Below are 20,251 nucleotides of genomic sequence, written 5' to 3'. Positions count from 1 at the left end.
TTCACAGTTTGCATTATAGTTATCTTTCACTCCTTGGTTAATTCCTAAGTATTTAATTTTATATGTGGCTATTGTAAATGGGATTACTTTGTTATTTCATTTTCATATTTGACACTGTTGGCATTTTAAAATGCTACTGATTTTTGTGTGTTGATTTTGCATCCTGCAACTTTACTAAATTTGTTATCAGTTTTAATAGTTTTCTTGCAGATACTTTAGGTTTTTTCAAATATAAGATTATATTTGAGCCCCCTTGGTGCCCTACCCCTCTGTGGCCATGCTGGTACCGAAGGTGCTAGACAAAATTTCCTTTACTTTTCCCTCTGCTTTTCTCAAGTAGAATGAGTTTTGCCCTGCAGCCAACCCAACTGGTAATGTGCTGAGTCTCACTGAAGCCAGCAAGTCTCAGAGGCTCATCCAAGGCCCTTGATATACTACCTGGGTATCCCTGATAGTTATTCAAGGCTCAAGAACTCTTCAATTAGCAGTTAAGGAATGCTGCAGGCACTGTATCCTTTCCTTCAAGGCTGTAGGCTCCTTTCTGGCCCAAGGTGTGTCTAGAAATGTCTTCTGAGAGCTAGAAGGCCTGGAACAGAGGCTTCATGACTTTTATCAGTCTCTTGTCTTGCTGTGGCTGAGCTGGTATCCAAGATGCAAGACAAAGTACTCCCCATTCTTTCCCTTTCCCTCTTCAAGCAGAAGGAAGGGGTGTCTTTTGAAGCCATGAGCTGTGCAGCCTGGAGTTAGGCGAGGAGTGATGCCAGCACTCCCTTAGCTGCCCCAGCTGTTGTCTCATATGTCACATGCCCCGCCAGTCTCCTGTCTTCGGGCCTCATTCAGCACTAGGACTCAACTAAGAGTTGCAGTCCTTATGGCCTAGACTGCCTTTCAAGTTTACTTGAAGACAGAGAGTGCTGTAGCCCTCTGTGGCAAGGTTTGTAGGTACTCAAGTTCTAACTGCTGAGATTCGTGGTTCTCCTCTAGCTAGAGCTGGTTTAAATGCTTCCCCTGTGGGCGGGCATCAGCCAAGTTTAGTGTGGTTTTCCTTTTTGCTCCAACAGAATGGCACTGAATTCAATGCCTCACAATTGCCATGTTATCCCCTCCCCTCCTAGTGCCCAGAGAAGCTCTCTGCACCATGCCACTGCTGTTGCCTTGGCTGGGGAAGGAGTGGCATTTGCAATTCAGGAGTGTTTTTGTATTTCTTCAGTCCATCTTTCAGCAATATGAAGTTATAAAACTAGGTACTATGAGGGCTCATCTGATTTTTGGTTCTTATAAAGGTTTTTTTTTTTTTTTTCTGTGTTGATAGTTGTTAAATTGGTGGCTTTGTGGCAGGGGACGAGAGGGGGTAGGGAGGGGATGGTTGGTGGAGCCTTCTATTCTGTCATCTTACTCCACCTCTCCATCTATTTCTTAAGTCTTAAGTTTAATTTGGGATACTGAACTTGAATCCATTGCTATTATAGTCCTGCTGTCTATTGTTAGAGTGCTGGAGAGGGCATAGGAGTGGACAAAGGGCAAAGAGGCTGGTTCAGAGCCTGACACTGACCTGCTTAGCTTCCAAGACTTCAGTGTGAATATTGAACTGAATGAGAACTTTTCAAGTTTCCTTTAGAGAAGCTGAATGACTTCTCTTTGTTTTATAGTGTACAAAAAAATAAAATCATCATTAGTTTTGTAGATTTGCTTATACGATCTATTCATCTGATCAAGAGGTTTCTTTTTTATGGTTTTCCCAGAGAGAACTGAATATCTTTTTCCTGCATGGCTTTGAGTTGTTTTCCTAGTTAGTATCTGCAGCATAAAGAATCAGAGACAACTTCTTAGGAATATAAGAGGAGCTTAAAGATTGTTCTCAGACACACAAAGCAGATAAACATTATTTAGAGACATAGAGGCTTGAGAAGTGTGTACTTTCCCAGTTGATTTGAAGTCAATAAAATAGAAGTATTTGCCTTTTTGAAGAAACAAGAAAATAAAACCCACTTCAGAATTTTCTTTGTGAGGGTGATTGATCTCCAATATAAATTATAATGTTGTACGTTGAGAATATCTGTTCTGTTCTCTAAAGTATGAAAAGACTAGACAGGTTCTGTATTTGTGTGTGCCTGTGTGTGTAAGAGAGAATGAAAGACTGAGAGGCAGAGACTTGATATGGTTTAATACTACTCTTTACAGTTTTGTTGACTTTTGTTCAGAGCCACATTAAATTTCATTCGAATATTTTAGACATTTTGAAATACTCTACTTAGCCTTCCTAGGAAGGACAAAAACAAGAATTTATGAGGCCTGAAGCTTATAAAACGTGATGATCATTTTTCACGGAAAAGACATTGGGTATAAAAGTAATCATTCAGAACAAGAGAAAGTAGCACAGCAAATTGCATATATTAAATGCCCACAAAGGTCATACAAACATCCTTCTCTAATTTATTTTTTACATGTTTTGACTTTGTAATACTTGATCATTGCTTCACATGACAAAGATTTTGTAAAACCACTTTCTACCACTTTCATAAAACCAATTTCTACATGGAAAAGAGAAAGTCTTTCTCAAGATGGAATAAACAAAATTTGAGTTACATTACATATAGTTGGAATGTTGAAACATGACTTCATACACATGTATGCTTGCTTTTTGTACTACTAACAAGGAATAGAGGCAACATGATAAATTCTGTTTCTCATGAGTTTTATCAAAAATGAAAAAATTACATTGCATTATATACTTGAATATGACATTTTTAAGTGTTTTCCTGACAAAAGAGAAAAAAAGAAACCACATGCTCTGGTATAAGCTGATGAAACCTGTGATTAGAAGAATTATCCACAAACTAACATATGACTCTATACATTTCAAACGTTTTTGGCTTCCACAGCCCATAGAATCCCAGTACCAACAACCATAAAACACACTTACATTACAATCAGAAAACTGGGCTTGCCCATTTACACACAAAGCAAGAGCTACTAGCGCAGTAAGAAGTAGACACGTCCCTGAAAATGCTAGTAGTACACTGTAACAGCTAACCATAACTTAACAGACATAGAGACTATATACCACACAATTATATACCACCAAATCCTAACTAAATTTCCCAACTCAATTTCCCTTTAGCCATATCCCCATAATATCCACTTCTTATGCTACCCAGCAGAAGAAGGGAGACAGTGGAGAAAGAGAAAGTAATCTTAACTAATTTCAGTTAAGGCATCTTCGTTTTGCAAATTTTACAGAAAAAAATAAAAACAATATATGACTCCATGAATACATTGCTAGGTCCCACCAGATGACCTCAGAATGAGCAAATGCAAGTGAAAGACTCAAGCCTAAATTTCATGAGCTTTGCGGTAATTCTGTCTTCGCCCCCAGATCTGCCTCTAGTGAAGTCTCATCCATTGATGTATGTTTTTTTCTTGCAGAATGAACACTGGGAGAGGCCACTGGGGTGGAGAGGGAGTCTGGCTTCCATCAGAGTGAACCTCTTAAAAAGCCATTAGTCTGAGTCTCGTATTTTGTCTCCTAGATCTTTCGTCTCTTGGAAGGTCAAGGGGAGAGTGAATTTATACTTGGTTATAGCAGGTGCTTTTATTTTTCATTATGTTCATCATGAAAAAAATTCACTGAAGGGGATGGACTCTGATATTCCTTTTTGGGAGTTTAGGTTATTTTCTGTGCACAAAATGATAGCTAGCATAAGAACATGTCTGAAAAAATGCAAAAGAATGTATTTCAGTAAGCTATGAGTCCTTTTCATATCCTCAATGATAATGTCTCCCTAATGTTTGTGTTTCTGTTCTCTAGGTAACCCTTGTCCTCCAGACATCTCAGATTGTTGTAATCATCAGTAAATAACTTCGTTCTGTAACACAACTACTAATGTCAGCCTCAAGGCTAGCTATGAACAAGTTTCCCAAAGCATGTATTTTCCCCAAAGCACATATTTTACTGCATCAACTCTGGGCTTAGCAAAATAGCCGTTTGTAGTTGGTGAGGCTTTGTGTTCTCTATCAAATAAAATCACTAAGCCAGCATATAAGCAAACAGAAATATTCCCTTTTCTTTTATCTTCATTGACATTTTTACACTTACCAATGAGCTAGAAAAGATGTATGCAGGGCAAGGCTGAAGTCCAAGGGGGATGAACTTCCTTATGTTGGTTCAGATCTCAAATGTCCAACATGGGTTGAAATATCTTCAGGAAAATCATGTTGATTCTCATCAAGTGCAAAGTGTTTCATTCCCTTAGCTGTTGATTGACAAGTCTCAGGTTCTACATAGAATTCTCACTCAGTAAACTGTAGGGAAAACAAACAAAACAAATGAAATACACACGTAGACACACACACACTCTATAGCTGTGCTTCCACGACCTTAGCCTGCATAAGAATTGTCTGAGTGAGCTTCTCAATAATATAAATTTTTGGACGAATTTTTTTAGATTTTGACTGTCTAGTCCATACTTAAAACCTATGTTTATTCTTTAACAAGCATTCATGGTGATTTTTATGCTTGTGATTCACCACCACACTTAGAAAATCACTCTGCTGCAGTATTTTCAAGATTATATTTACAAACCAGGACTCTTTTGATGGCTATTACTCACTCAGTACCACATCAGCTTAGAGACCAATACATTAGCCATTCCTAACATATAGCCATTAAGTGTGTTTTCCTTCTTGCTTTCCATATCTAAAAGTTCTTTCTAGTTTTATTTGGGGTTTTTTTTGTTTGTTTGTTTTATTTCTAGTGTTGTAATCCATTTAAATTTTTAAAAATACAGAAGTAAGATTTTTTTTCAGATGCTAACATTGAGTATTAGGATAAGAAATTGTCTTGCTGTTTTAAATGACTGTTGGACATCCTTCTAAATCACACAGCTATAATTTTTCTCTTTTCTTGACTTCTCCTCAATATACTATAAATTGTCCTCCAAAAATCACACTCAAGAGCAAGCAAGCAATCCAATGGAACAAAATAGCCACTAAGATCAATTGTGTTCAGTCAATTATGGAAATTTGGTACAAATTAAAACACGATTAAATCAGTTCTTAGAAATTCACAGCTATGTAGTTCAATATCAATATCACTTACAGACTTTCTAGGATCTAACCTTGGAAGTGCAGAAAGAGAAGTCTACAAAGAGAAATTTTTGGACAAAGTACCTGATTGTGTTGTAAGAGTAGTGTACTCATTGCATAGAGCCATGGTTATTGTAAGAATGTTGTAACTGTTATTTGTACTTCCTTACAACGTGAAACAAGCTCCCACTAAATATATCTGCAAGTGTTAACAAGAGTATAAAATAAAACCCATCATTCTTTAGAAATAAAGGATTTAACAAGTCAGAATTTTAATGGAATGATATTTAAAGAAACAAAATAAACATTAATCACTGGGAGACTATCAATGTTTATAAAAACAAAAAAATACTAAGGAAAAATATAAACTTGTTCATTAAATTTCAGAAATTGGGGCTTAGCGAGCCATCCTTGACCTTTATAAAACTTATTTTGCAATTCCATTCCAAGATGGTGAATAGGAACAGCTCTGGTCTGCAGCTCCCAGTGCGATCGACGCAGAAGATGGGTGATTTCTGCATTTTCAACTGAGCCTCCTCTGGTGTTACCCAGGCAAATAGGGTCTGGAGTGGACCTCCAGCAAACTCCAATAGACCTGCAGCTGAGGGCCCTGACTGTTAGAAGGAAAACTAACAAACAGAAAGTAAAAGCATCAACATCAAGTAAAAGGACAATCACACCAAAACCCCATCCGTAGGTCACCAGCATCAAAGATCAAAGGTAGATAAAACCACAAAGATGGGGAGAAACCAGAGCGAAAAGCTGAAAATTCTAAAATCCAGAGCGCCTCTTATCCTCTAAAGGATCGCAGCTCCTTGCCAGCAGCAGAACAAAGCTGGATGGAGAATGACTTTGACAAGCTGACAGAAGTAGGCTTCAGAAGGTTAGTAATAACAAACTTCTCTGAGCTAAAGGAGGATGTTGGAACCCATTGCAAGGAAGTTAAAAAACTTGAAAAAAGATTAGACGAATGGCCAACTAGAATAAACAGTGTAGAGAAGACCTTAAATGACCTGATGGAGCTGAAAACCATGGCACGAGAACTCTGTGATGCATGCACAAGCTTCAATAGCCGATTTGATCAAGTGGAAGAAAGGGTATCAGTGATTGAAGATCAAATTAATGAAATAAAGTGGGAAGAGAACTTTAGAGAAAAAAGAGTAAAAAGAAATGAGCAAAGACCCCAAGAAAGATGGAACAATGTGAAAAGACCAGATCTACATCTGATTGGTGTACCTGAAAGTGATGGGGAGGATGGAACCAAGTTGGAAAACATTCTTCAGGTTATTATCCAGGAGAACTTCCCCAACCTAGCAAGGCAGGCCAACATCAAATTCAGGAAATACAGAGAGCACCACAAAGACACTCCTTGAGAAGAGCAACCCCAAGACAAATAATTGTCAGATTCACCAAGGTTGAAATGAAGGAAAAAATGTTAAGGGCAGCCAGAGAGAAAGGTCAGGTTGCCCACAAAGGGAAGCCCATCAGACTAACAGCAGATCTCTTAGTAGAAACTCTACAAGCCAGAAGAGAAGAGAGTGGGTGCCAATATTCAACATTCTTAAAGAAAAGAATTTCCAACCCAGAATTTTATATCCAGCCAAACTAAGCTTCATAAGTGAAGGAGAAATAAATTCCTTTACAGACAAGCAAATGCTGAGAGATTTGTCACCACCACGCCTGCCTTACAAGAGCTCCTGAAGGAAGCACTAAACATGGAAAGGAACAACTGGTACCAGCCACTGCAAAATCATGCCAAATTGTAAAGACTACCAATGCTAGGAAAAAACTGCATCAAATAATGGGAAAAATTACCAGCTAACATCATAATGACAGGATCAAATACACATATAACAATATTAAAATTAAATGTAAATGGGCTAAATTCCCCAATTAAAAGGCACAGACTGGCAAATAGGATAAAGAGTCAAGACTCATCAGTGTGCTGTATTCTGGAGACTCATCTCATGTGCAGAGACACACACAGGCTCAAAATAAAAGGATGGAGGAAGATCTGCCAAGCAAATGGAAAGCCAAAAAAAAAAAAAAGAAGCCAAGGGTTGCAATCCTAGTCTCTCATAAAACTGACTTTAAACTGATAAAGATCAAAAGAGACAAAGAAGGCCACTACATAATGGTAAACGGATCAATTCACCAAGAAGAGTTACCTATCCTAAATATATATGCACCCAATACAGGAGCACCCAGATTCATAAAGCAAGTCCTTAGAGATCTACAAAGAGACTTAGACTCACACACAATAATAATGGGAGACTTTGGCACCCTACTGTCTATATTAGACAGATCAACGAGACATAATGTTAACAAGGATATCCAGGAATTGAACTCAGCTTTGCACCAAGCAGACTTAATAGACATCTACAGAACTCTCCACTCCAAATTAACAGAATATACATTCTTCTCAACACCATATCACACTTATTCCAAAATTGAGCACATAGTCGGAAGTACAGCACTCCTCAGTAAATGTTAAAGAACAGAAATCACAACAAACTGTCTCTCAGACCACAGTGCAATCAATTTAGAACTCAGGATTAATAAACTCACTCAAAACCGCACAACTACATGGAAACTGAACAACCTGCTCCTGAATGACTACTGGGTACATAACGAAATGAAGGCAGAAATAAATGGGTTCTTTGAACCCAGTGAGCACAAAGACACAACGTACCAGAATCTCTGGGACACATTTAGAACAGTGTGTAAAGGGAAATTTATAGCACTAAATGCCAACAAGAGAAAGCAGGAAAGATCTAAAATCAACGTCATAACATCACAATTAAAAGAAATAGAGAAGCAAGAGCAAACAAATTCAAAAGCTAGCAGAAGGCAAGAAATAACTAAGAACAGAGCAGAACTGAAGGAGATAGAGACACAAAAATCTCTTCAAAAAATCAATGATCCAGGAGCTGATTTTTGAAATGATCAACAAAATTGATAGACCACTAGCAAGACTAATAAAAAAGAAAACAGAGAAGAATCAAATAGACACAATAAAAGATGATAAAGGGGATATCACCACCGATCCCACAGAAATACAAAGTATCATAAAACAATGCTATAAACACTTCTATGCAAATAAACTAGAAAATCTAGAAGAAATGGATAAATTCCTGGGCACATACACCCTCCCAAGACTAATCCAGGAAGAAATTGAATCTCTGAATAGACCAATAATAAGCTCTGAAATTGAGGCAATAATTAATAGCCTACCAACCAAAAAAAGTCCAGTACCAGACGGATTCACAGCCTAATTCTACCAGAGGTACAAAGAAGAGCTCGTACCATTCCTTCTGAAACTATTCCAATCAATAGAAAAAGAGGAAATCCTCCCTAACTCATTTTGTGAGACCAGCATCATCCTGGTACCAAAGCCTGGCAGAGACACAACAAACAAAGAGAATTTTAGACCTGATGAACATCGATGAGAAAATCTTCAGTAAAATACTGGCAAACTGAATCCAGCAGCACATCAAAAAGCTTATCCACCACGATTAAGTGGGCTTCATCCCTGGGATGCAAGGCTGGTTCAACATACACAAATCAATAAACATAATCAATCAGATAAACAGAACCAATGACAAAAACCACATGATTATCTCCATAGATGCAGAAAAGGCCTTTGACAAACTTCAACAGCCCTTCATGCTAAAAACTCTCAATAAACTAGGTATTGATGGAATGTATCTCAAAATAATAAGAGCTATTTATGACAAACCCACAGCCAATATCATAATGAATGGGCAAAAACTGGAAGCATTCCCTCTGAAAACTGGTACAAGACAGGGATGCCCTCTCTCACCACTCCTATTCAACATAGTGTTGGAAGTTCTGGCCAGGACAATCAGGCGGGAGAAAGAAATAAAGAGTATTCAATTAGGAAAAGAGCAAGTCAAATTGTCCCTGTTTGCAAATGCCATGATTGTGTATTTAGAAAACCCCATCATCTCAGCCCAAAATCTCCAAAAGCTGAAAGCAACTTCAGCAAAGTCTCAAGGTACAAAACCAATGTGCAAAAATCACAAGTATTCCTATACACCAATAATAGACAAACAGAGAGCCAAATCATGAGTGAACTGCTATTCACAATTGCTTCAAAGAGAATAAAATATCTAGGAATGCAACTTACAAGGGATGTGAAGTACCTCTTTAAGGATAACTACAAACAACTACTCAATGAAATAAAAGAGAAAACAAACAAATGGAAGAACATTCCATGCTCATGGATAGGCAGGAACAATATTGTGAAAATTGCCGGCCGGGCGCGGTGGCTCAAGCCTGTAATCCCAGCACTTTGGGAGGCCGAGACGGGCGGATCACGAGGTCAGGAGATCAAGACCATCCTGGCTAGCATGGTGAAACCCCGTCTCTACTAAAAAACACAAAAAACTAGCCGGGCGAGGTGGCGGGCGCCTGTAGTCCCAGCTACTCGGGAGGCTGAGGCAGGAGAATGGTGTGAACCCGGGAGGCGGAGCTTGCAGTGAGCCGAGATTGCGCCACTGCACTCCAGTCTGGGCGACAGAGCGAGACTCCGCCTCAAAAAAAAAAAAAAAAAAAAAAGAAAATTGCCATACTGTGCAAGGTAATTTATAGATTCAGTGCTATCCCCATCAAGCTACCAATGACTTTCTTCACAGAATTGGACAAAAACTATTTTAGAGTTCATATGGAACCCAAAAAGACCCCTCAATGCCAAGACAATCCTAAGCCAAAAGAACGAAGCTGGAGGTATCATGCCACCTGACTTCAAACTATATTACAAGGCCACAGTAACCAAAACAGCATGGTACTGGTACCAAAACAGATATATAGACCAATGGAACAGAACAGAGGCCTCAGAAATAACACCACACATCTACAACCATCTGATCTTTGACAAACCTGACAAAAATAAGAAATGGGGAAAGGATTCCCCACTTAATAAATGGTGTTGGAAAAACGGCTAGCCATATTTAGAAAGCTGAAACTGGATCCCTTCCTTATGCCTAATACAAAAATTAATTCAAGATGGATTAAAGACTTAAATGTTAGACCTAAAACCATAAAAACCCTAGAAGAAAACCTAGGCAATACCATTCAGGACACAGGCATGGGCAAGGACTTCATGATTAAAACACCAAAAGCAATGGCAACAAAAGCCAAAATAGACAAATGTGATCTAATTAAACTAATTAGAGCTGCTGCACAGCAAAATAAACTACCATCAGAGTGAACAGGCAACCTACAGAATGGGGGAAAATATTTGCAATCTACCCATCTGACAAAGGGCTAATAGGCAGAATCTACAAAGAACCTAAAAAAATTCACAAGAAAAAAACAAACAACCCCATCAAAATGTGGGCAAAGGAAATGAACAGACAGTTCTCAAGAGAAGACATTTATGCAGCCAACACACACATGAAAAAATGCTCATCATCACTGGTCATCAGAGAAATGCAAATCAAAACCACAATGAGATACCATCTCACACCAGTTAGAATGGCGATCATTAAAAAGTCAGAAAACAATGGATGCAGGAGAGGATGTGGATAAATAGGAATGCTTTTACACTGTTGGTGGGAGTGTAAACTAGTTCAACCATTGTGGAAGACAGTGTGGCGATTCCTCCAGCATCTAGAACTAGAAATACCGTTTGAACCAGTGATCCCATTCCTGGGTATATACCCAAAAGATTGTAAGTCATGCTACAATAAAGAGACATGCACACGTATGTTTATTGCAGCACTATTCACAATAGCAAAAACTTGGAACCAACCCAAATGTCCATCAATGATAGACTGGATTAAGAAAATACGGCACATGTACACCACGGAATACTATGCAGCCATAAAAAAGGATGAGTTCATGTCCTTTGTAGGGACATGGATGCAGCTGGAAACCATCATTCTGAGCAAACTATCACAAGGACAGAAAACCAAACACCATATGTTCTCACTCATAGGTGGGAACAGAACAATGAGAACACTCGGACACAGGGCAGGGAACATCACACCCCGAGTTCTGTCGTGGGGTTGGGGGAGGGTAGAGGGATAGCATTAGGATAAATACCTAATGTAAATGACGAGTTAATGGATGCAGCAAACCAACATGGCAAATGTATACCTATGTAGCAAACCTGCACGTTGTGCACATGTACCCTAGAACTTAAAGTATAATAATAAAAAATATATAAAAAATACTTATTTTGGGAAAAAATGAAGAAAAGAAAGCAATATGTTCCATACAATACAGTAGATAATGAAATTTAGAAATTTCTTTTTGTGACAGAAGCAACAAGAAAAACAGCAACAAAAATAAAAATAGAGATGCTATCCAGTGACATATAAAGAGGGATTTCATAAAGAGATGACTCGGTTGGGTCACAATGGATCAATCTAGCTTTCAGTTTAATAAGATCAGAAACTCAGATTTATCAGCTATGGAGTATTAAACAAAACTAGTTATATTCAGAAGAGACTGGTTGTATAGAAACACAAATTTTAACTTATTAATTTAAACAGAGCATAATTACTGCTAAGGTGATGGGTCAGCAGGCTATTTTTTCAAGAGGAGAATTCTACTTGGGTAGCAAACTTATAATTAGGAATTTTTTTGGACAGCATGAAATAACACGTTATTATAATTAAACGTATTGGACAGAATGCCTTTATAATGGAATCACACCTTGATCACTCTATCTCAAACTTGAACATTCACAAAAACATCTCAGTTAAATAGAAAGAAAAAGCTTTTTCTAAAAGTTTTTAGAAAAATACTGAGAATATAACCATTTTCCTTCAAGAGCTAAAGGTATTTTTTTCTTGTTCTATAAATCAGGATGCAAATATAATAAGATTCAAAGGGAAATTTATGAATGATAATTACAGGCAATTTGGAATATTTGGAATTTAAGGGCTCAAATCACAAGAAATAATTTTCTCTCCCATAGCCTGGACTCATTTCCATTTGAAAAGATCAAGCCAGGTTTAATTAGCTATGAGTTGGCCATATGAATAAAATTTATAGTTTAATATAAATGGTAAAAATTCCATAAAAGTGAATTTCTGAAATATTGTCACTGCTTTTCAAAATCTGAATGTACTGAGGTTAAGAAGGCTTGATTCGAGTCAATTACGAACACTTAAAGAATCCTAAAGTGAATGCCTTCTGCATGGATGTCAGCAGTGAAAACCAAGAAATGCTGCTGCTACCTTTTAAATAGTTGGAAGCACACTTAAAAATACATATATATACATATATATATTTCTTATGTATAAAAATATATATACATAATATGTATTTGTGTGTGTGTGTGTATATATACACACATACACATTTTATAATGATCTAAGTCAGTAATTATTAACTGAGGTTGACTATCAGAATCACTGGTGGATTTTTTTTTCTCATATACATGCCTGGCTTCTACCCTGTACTTTCTAAACAGAAATTTCATGGGTGAGGCTTAAACATACATGTTTTTGCAAAGCTCCATGGGGCAATTCTGATGTTAAGATTTGAGGTTAAACACGGGCAAAACTGCTGGTATTGTAGTGTTAGGACAGGATATCAGAATTCAAAACCTAATGGGACAGGAAATTTGGATTCTATGATTGGAAATGTGCTCAGATGCAGCACTCATCTGCTTGTGAAAGCCATTACTATGTCATTTCCTCTGACCAAAGGCTGGATTTGAAAGAATGGGTTGGGTTGGGTCCCAGCTTTGTTGTTCATCCAAGATGTTTTTGTGTTTAGTTATATATACGGGGTAGGAAATTACTAAGCCAGTGCTAGTTTAATAAAGTTGAAAACATTTGTAAATAACTTTATTTGATGATTAAATGAAAATAATTTATTTTCAGAAGTTAGATGGGAAATCAATTTGCATTTTACTAAAATTGTTTGCATTCTAGCAAGGCAGGGAATTTGATAATGGCCATGTTTATAATTATTAACACCCTGTTTCTAAGTTCCTGAGATTTCAGGTCAGCCCAAGAATCAAGATAGTGATGGCACAATCTGAACCTGAGGGGGCGCTGAAAACAAAAGTCAGGATGTGAAACACAAGCCAAGGGCCAAAAAGTGATCCATGAGCTTTCAACTGGGTCAGTGAGGCTGCAATTACATTTTATTGCTAAATGGAGCAGGTGATTGGGGGAAAGTTGGTAGAAAACAAAACCCAATATAAGATCTTCCCAAAAGGTTGAGGTCAGAGCTGAGAAGTCAATCTATTTTATTTAAAAAGTTAATTATTTGGTGTCAGACTAAACTAAGGGGATAAATGACTGAGACAAAACTTCTGTCCTTGAAAAATTTACTTTCTAGTGTGGGAGGCCGATGATGTCTGAAAAGTGTGACCAATTCAATTTTAATTTCATCCAGTAAGATTTTTGGCCGGATGCAGTTGTCACGCCTGTAATCTTAGCACTTTGGCAGGCAGAAGGTGGGAGGATCACCTGAAGTGAAGAGTTTGAGACCAGCTTGGCTAACATGGTGAAACCCTGTTTCTACTAAAAGTACAAAAAATTAGCTGGGCGTGGTGATACATGCCTGTAATCTCAGGTACTCAGGAGGCTGAGGCAGAAGAACCGCTTGAACCCAGGAGGCAGAGGTTGCAGTGAGCTGAGATCATGCCATTGTACTCCAGCTTGGGCAACAAGAGAGAAACTCCATCTCAAAAACATTTTCAAGAGACGGTAATAAGAACTTTTACTGGTCAGGATAGGCTATGCTATGCTTCAGTAACAAAATAAACTTGAAATCTCTAGGGTTTTTATATTTTTTGGTTTTACATTTAAGTCTTTAATCCACCTTGAGATAATTTTGTATAAAATATAAGGAAGGGGTCCAGTTTCAGTTTTCTGCCTATGGCTAGCCAGTTTTCCCATCATCATTTTTTAAATAGGGAATCCTTTCCCCCATGCTTGTTTTTGTAAGGTTTGTCAAAGATCAGATGGTTATAGATGTGCAGTCTTATTTCTGAGATCTCTATTCTTTTCCATTGGTCAATGTATCTGTTTTTATACCAGTACCATGCTGTTTAGTTTACGGTAGCCTTGTGGTATAGTTTAAAGTCAGGTAGTTTGATGCCTGCAGCTTATCGGAATAAACAGCTAATGTATGAGGGGCTTAATACCTAGGTGATAAGTTAATAGGTGCAACAAATCACCATGGCACATGTTTACCTATGTAACAAACCTGCACATCCTGGACATGTATCCTGGAGCTTAAATTAAATTAAATGAAAAAAAAATCTCAGTGGCCTAATACAATAAATGTTTATGTGTTGCTCATCAAAATTTATCGTAGATTTGTGGTTAGGGTTGGAGAGCTCTGCTGTACAGTCACTCAGGGACTCAGACTGCACCATCAGAAATACAGGATATCAAGGTCACATGAACAAGAAATAGAAAACATAGAGTACACATATCTGCTCTTCTATGCATTGTCCTGTAAGTGACATATGTCATTTTTGCTTCAAACCCCTGCCAGAACTAGTCACATGGGCCCACTTAATACAGATAATTAGCCATTCAGTAAGCAGTAGAAATCTTAGCCACAGATCTATGCCAGTTTTGACAAGAGTACTGGGGAAAAGGTGTAGAACATTATCATTTGCAAAATGTCTCCACAGAAGACTGGAAGAGAATAACTAAAGAAGATTGGGAATGAAGTATAGGCAAAGAGTAACAAGCAGTTTCTTGAATCCCTGAGGATTAGCCCAGGAGCCATTAGTAAGGTAATCCTTCACTGAGTTATGTGTAGGAAGGGTTTGTTAGGAGGAATAAACCAGTGCAGACACTCCATTTCTATTATAACTTAAAATTTACATGTGTCTGTGAATACCAGGACACTCGAAAATACCAGAATACTCTTTTCATTTGGAAAAAAGAAAAAAAGTTTACATTTTTTTAAAGAATTAGCTTCAACTTTCATTGCTCTGGAAGTTAGGAAGTGTGAAAGAAATACATCATACTTTTATGTTGATTCAGATCTGGTCCTGTGAAAGTTTCCTTTGATTATTACACAGAGCCAGACAATGCAAAAGGGGACTTGGCAGACTGAAAACAAGAACTAAGTGGGTGGACAAAAGGATTATTTAAAATATAATCATAGATAAATTAATCAAGCTAGATGGAGGATATATATGGTAAAATGTGAATTGCATTTAGGTGTCATACACTTAAATGTCACATTTTTGTATGAACATGCCTGTAAAAATTCCTGGCATATGCCAGACACCCAATAATTTTTTAATAGGTGCCATATAAGAGAAGAATATTTCTGTAAGATGCTATTCCTGGAACATCAAAAATGAGACATCGAGTAGAAATCTTGGACATGAAGTTCATGGCTGGCAATAGCTAAGCTATATGGAAAGTTGAACAAACTGTTGAAGAACTTTACAGTTGCCTTGTTATTCAGAATTTATTTACATATTCCAGAATTCCAAAGAAATAATCATCTCAATGCTTCATTAGATACAATTAAGATTGATTATTGATGTATTAATATATACTAGGAATTATAAACTTCTTGGAAAAATCTGATTTTTCCTATTTTGATTTACATAATTTATGAAAATTATCCCCTGCAACTGAGTTTGTCTAGAAAGAATCCATTTATGACACTGATTTCCAGAGCTTCTCAAGGCAGATGAGGACGAAACAATGGTACTTGGACTTTTTAAAAAGGAGATTTGTCCAGTAGGAGAATGGACTGCCTGACAGAGTAATGAGCCTCAATCATTTCATCTGTTAGCATGGAGGCTCGCTCAGCATTTGCAGGGATGTTTCTGTGTTAGGACAAATTTGTACTAAATTAAATTTTTGTATGTCTCATCTCTGAGCCACTGTGGTTTTATAATTTCCTTGTATTCATGTCCTTATATATCAAGAGATTTATTCAAGGTTAGGGAGTTGATGCGAGGTATGAGAACCAGCTTTACATGTTGAGGATTAAAATTGGGATGGACAGTTGGAGAATGTGAGAGATAAGCTCTTGAGAAATTTCAACAATCAATTTGCTGTGATGCTTTCTTTTCACATGAACAATAACAAAATACCATTGGCCTTGGGTCACTGGGAGTTAATTAATAGGAATGTGGTAGGTGAGAAAGATAGTGATTTTACTGGCATAAGTTTGGCCAAATGGCTGGGCCGTCCCACTGTTGGTGTTCATTATCCATTTTGGCTCTGAGGAAGGGAGACTTAATATCTCAACAATCATTGACTCTAAATATCTCTTTGGTTTCAGCTCTGTTCCCACTAATCTTCAGGAGATCACCCAATTCCCATTTCAAATAGGCAAGTAACAAAAATAAGCTGTTTGAGTCCATCTCCACTGAAGAAAGCACTTGATATTTCAAGTAACTTAAAGTGGAGCATAGAACAAATTCCTGATAATAAGAGTTGGGATTCTGTACAATCAGTTCAAACCAATATTTTGTGACTCTCATCATCTGAATATTTCTTAGGAAAATTCTTAAAAACTCTAGAAAAAGACGGTTTATATAAAATCATAACAATCGCAAGATTCTATAAGTTTAAGGTTAGTAGGTTTTTTTCTGTTTGTTTGTTTTAATATATACTTTTAGAAGACGTTCTGGAATCTCACTTAATCCTCTAAACCACATTAGAAAGTTGGCATGATGTTTATCCTATTTATCTGTGGGGAAGCTAAGCATGGAGGCCAAATAGCTCAGCATAGAGGGGCCAAATAGGTCAGTAAGTCACATAAAACTAAGGCAGAGACAGGATTTGAACTCGAGATCACGCTCTTTGCCAGTTCGTTAAATTACTTCTTGGCTTTCCTCTCATTTTAGATAATTTTATTCAGGGAAATGAGCTGGCTAAGAGGAATAAGGCAAGTATGGAAAGAGAGTTTAATTTGGGGCCTTAGTAATGGTGCTATCTGAATAAATCTTTTCTGTGCCACATAAGCTAACATAAATTATGAGTGTTGGAGTCTTCATCATACAATTTCTTCAGTGTTAAAGATGTCAGTGACAGGCCTTGATATGCATTTGGAAAGAATTCTAAGATTGCTCTTGCATGACCTCCTAGCAGCTACCTTTTCTTTCGACAAGCATTCAGAAGATTAATTGTGAAAAAGATTAATTCAGAAAAATAATTGTGAAACAAACAAACAAAAAACAAGAGCAAAGACATTTTTTCATCTCTCAGGTTAGAGTGGTTCAGTTCTCTTCACATATTTTCTTTTATTAAAGTGCTTTTAAATTATACACTTCCTAATAATGAAAACATTCCAGCAGGTTAGAATACAAAATGTTTAATAAATATATGTATAAATATAAATTCAAAATATTAAATTAAACAAAATGTATCAGGTCAAGAGAAATGTTAGGAGCTCCTCAAGTTGAGATAAAGAGGCTTTCACTATCTGAAGGTTAAATTTTAGAGCAAAATCCATCAGGAATCAACTTAACTTTTCTCTTTCCAACTTGAAAGCCAGATTAGTGAAGGCCACCTTTTGGATATAAGTGAAAAATGGTATTAAATAGATTATGCTCTGCTCTTGAGTAAGCAAGAAGACTTTTAAAGAGTGCAAAAACAATATGTATTTAATCTGGAAGATCTTTTTATGGAAAATTTTAAAATGTGATAGAAACTACCCATAATTCATTTCAGAAGATAAGCAATGTTAACATTTTGTATCTTACTCTCTCTTGCTCTGTATGTGTACGTATGTATATGTGTGTTTACATATACACACATATGCATGTATATGTGTATACACGCATATACATGTATATGCGTATATACACATATACATGTACATTCACATATATACATGATATGCATATGTATGTATATGCATATATACATGCAACAAAGTGTCATGAATATATTTCCACATCTATGAAGTTATCTAATTAGTATTTTGTGACAGAATAATATTATTCCTTAATAATTCATGTTTTGACAAATTTTTGTAATTACATGGACTTCAATGAACATCTTCATTTTCAGAATAAGTTCCTAAACATATAATTGCAAGCTCAGAGTGTGATTCTTTAACTGTTTTGATGTACATTGCTAAGTCACATCTCAGAAAGGTCATACCCCAGTAATAAGTTAGTTACTATATTTGAATATTTATCAAAAATGCGTATTGTCATAAACTATATGTAATTATATATAAAAGGCAAAATACGTTGTTTCGATGTTGGGATATTCGTTTCTTTGATCTCTGGTGTGATGAATATAGTTTTGCATTTTACTGGCCCTCCATTTCTTGTGTGACTTTATTTGCCTTTTTTCATAGTAGAGTCATTGATTTTTAGATCAGAAGTTATTTTTTAAGACAAATTATCATGTGCTGTTACAAAATTTTTTATTTGCCTGTTAAACTCATGGTGTGTTGTGCCAAAAATATTTTAATTTTTGTGTAAGCATATGTATGAAGTCTTTCTTTTATGTGCTTTGCCTTTAGTGTCATGCATAAAATGTCCTCTTTACCCCAATTATATGTAGTAGCCCATATTCTCTCCGGGAACTTTGTGATTTGATTTTTAAACTTAAACTTTTAACATATAAGATTAACATGTAAAATGTGGTATTTTAAGTAAAACAGACACTTAACTTTAACATTTTCTTAGATGGTTAATGCAATGTCAAAAAACCCCACAATAAATATATACCCTATTCATCACAGTTACTACATGTTAAACTCATCTATATCTTCTCTCTCTCTCTCTCTCTATATATATATATGCATATACACACAAGCATGCATATGCAAATACATATCTGTAAATATATACGTGTGTATAGTTATGTAGATAGCAACAAATATAAATATTTCTGTGTCTGTACTGTCTATTCTATGCCACTGATCTGTTTGTCTCCCTTGGCAGTCATTACTGTTTTAATTAAATATTTTACCTTAAAAATACCTTCTGATTTAGTAAGGCAAAGCTGACCCCTCCGCCCATTATTATGCCTTTTTTTTTTTCTTTTCTGTTCTTATATTCTAAAATTGTTTTGGCTAGCTATTTTAAGATGTATATTCTTAGTTTTTGGTTTTCATCAACAGGCCCTTTGTCTTTTAAGTAACCTTAATATTCTATTGTCAAACTTTCTTAGAATAGGTATCTAGTGTACTAAATGGAAATGCATAGCAGTCAGTGCTGAGAAGTCCACATGTCATCGAATCCCTGAAGAAATTATTGTGACCAGCATCAGGGGTGACTCTGAGTACTGACAACTCCAGTGTTAAGAGTACAGAAGGAGCAGGAAGTGAGGCAATGTGAGTGTTTGACTGTGATTTCACATGGCCACACCCCAATTTATTTCTGGAATGTGCATGTGACATCTATTCACATATGTTCCTATCTTTATATTCTCCAGGATATGCCAAATAAAGTAACAACCCCAAGGCAGTCTGTTTTAGAAAATCAATCAGAAGAGGGTAAAATACAATCTTACCTGCGCACAAAACAGAAACTTAGTTCTTCTGATCCCTGGTATAACATTGGATAAAACAAGTTAATGTTTTTTAAATGTTTTGAGCAGTTGACTCAGTCTAACTCTTTTTGTATGAAGTATTTTCCAGCATGGTGCAGCAGTGAAATGTGTGCCCTCCTTGCAAACAGGCAAAGGTATAATTTTTGAACATTTTTTTTTTTTTTTGCGGGGGATGGGGTGCAAATGAATCTACACTGATTCATTGACACTATTGTTCAGTAAGGCCTAATGAGTAAAGGTACATAAAAGGATGATTAGCTAAAATGAGACATGAAGCCTGTGACTGAAGAAAAATATTAAGTCATTGACACACACAGGGGTTGTACCCAGGACTGTGGCAGTGTTATCACTACGTTTTAATCAGTCACAACTGACATCAACGTGATCCTTACTATATAGATTATCCAGCCTGGTTGGCATTCCAGTCTTAAAGAGTCAACCTCTCCCAGCTTTACTGATGTGTGATGACATTTCACCCACTGCCATTCCAACGCTGTCCCCTAAAGAAGAGCATTCATGAGGTGTTATAAGTAATCGTTCCTTATTTATCATCAAAGTCCTTTAGTAAAAACCAGGAGTGATCAATAAACATTCACATGTCTTTGCTTAATTCTATTTAAAAATCCTGAAAAACTTCTCTGTACACTCTTTAAAAGTCTTCTTGCTTACTCAAGAGC

This window comes from Trachypithecus francoisi, unplaced genomic scaffold, assembly GCF_009764315.1.
Source record: "Trachypithecus francoisi isolate TF-2019V2 unplaced genomic scaffold, Tfra_2.0 Contig01566, whole genome shotgun sequence".
Lineage (NCBI taxonomy): Eukaryota > Metazoa > Chordata > Mammalia > Primates > Cercopithecidae > Trachypithecus > Trachypithecus francoisi.
Note: the sequence above shows the minus strand (reverse complement) of the source record.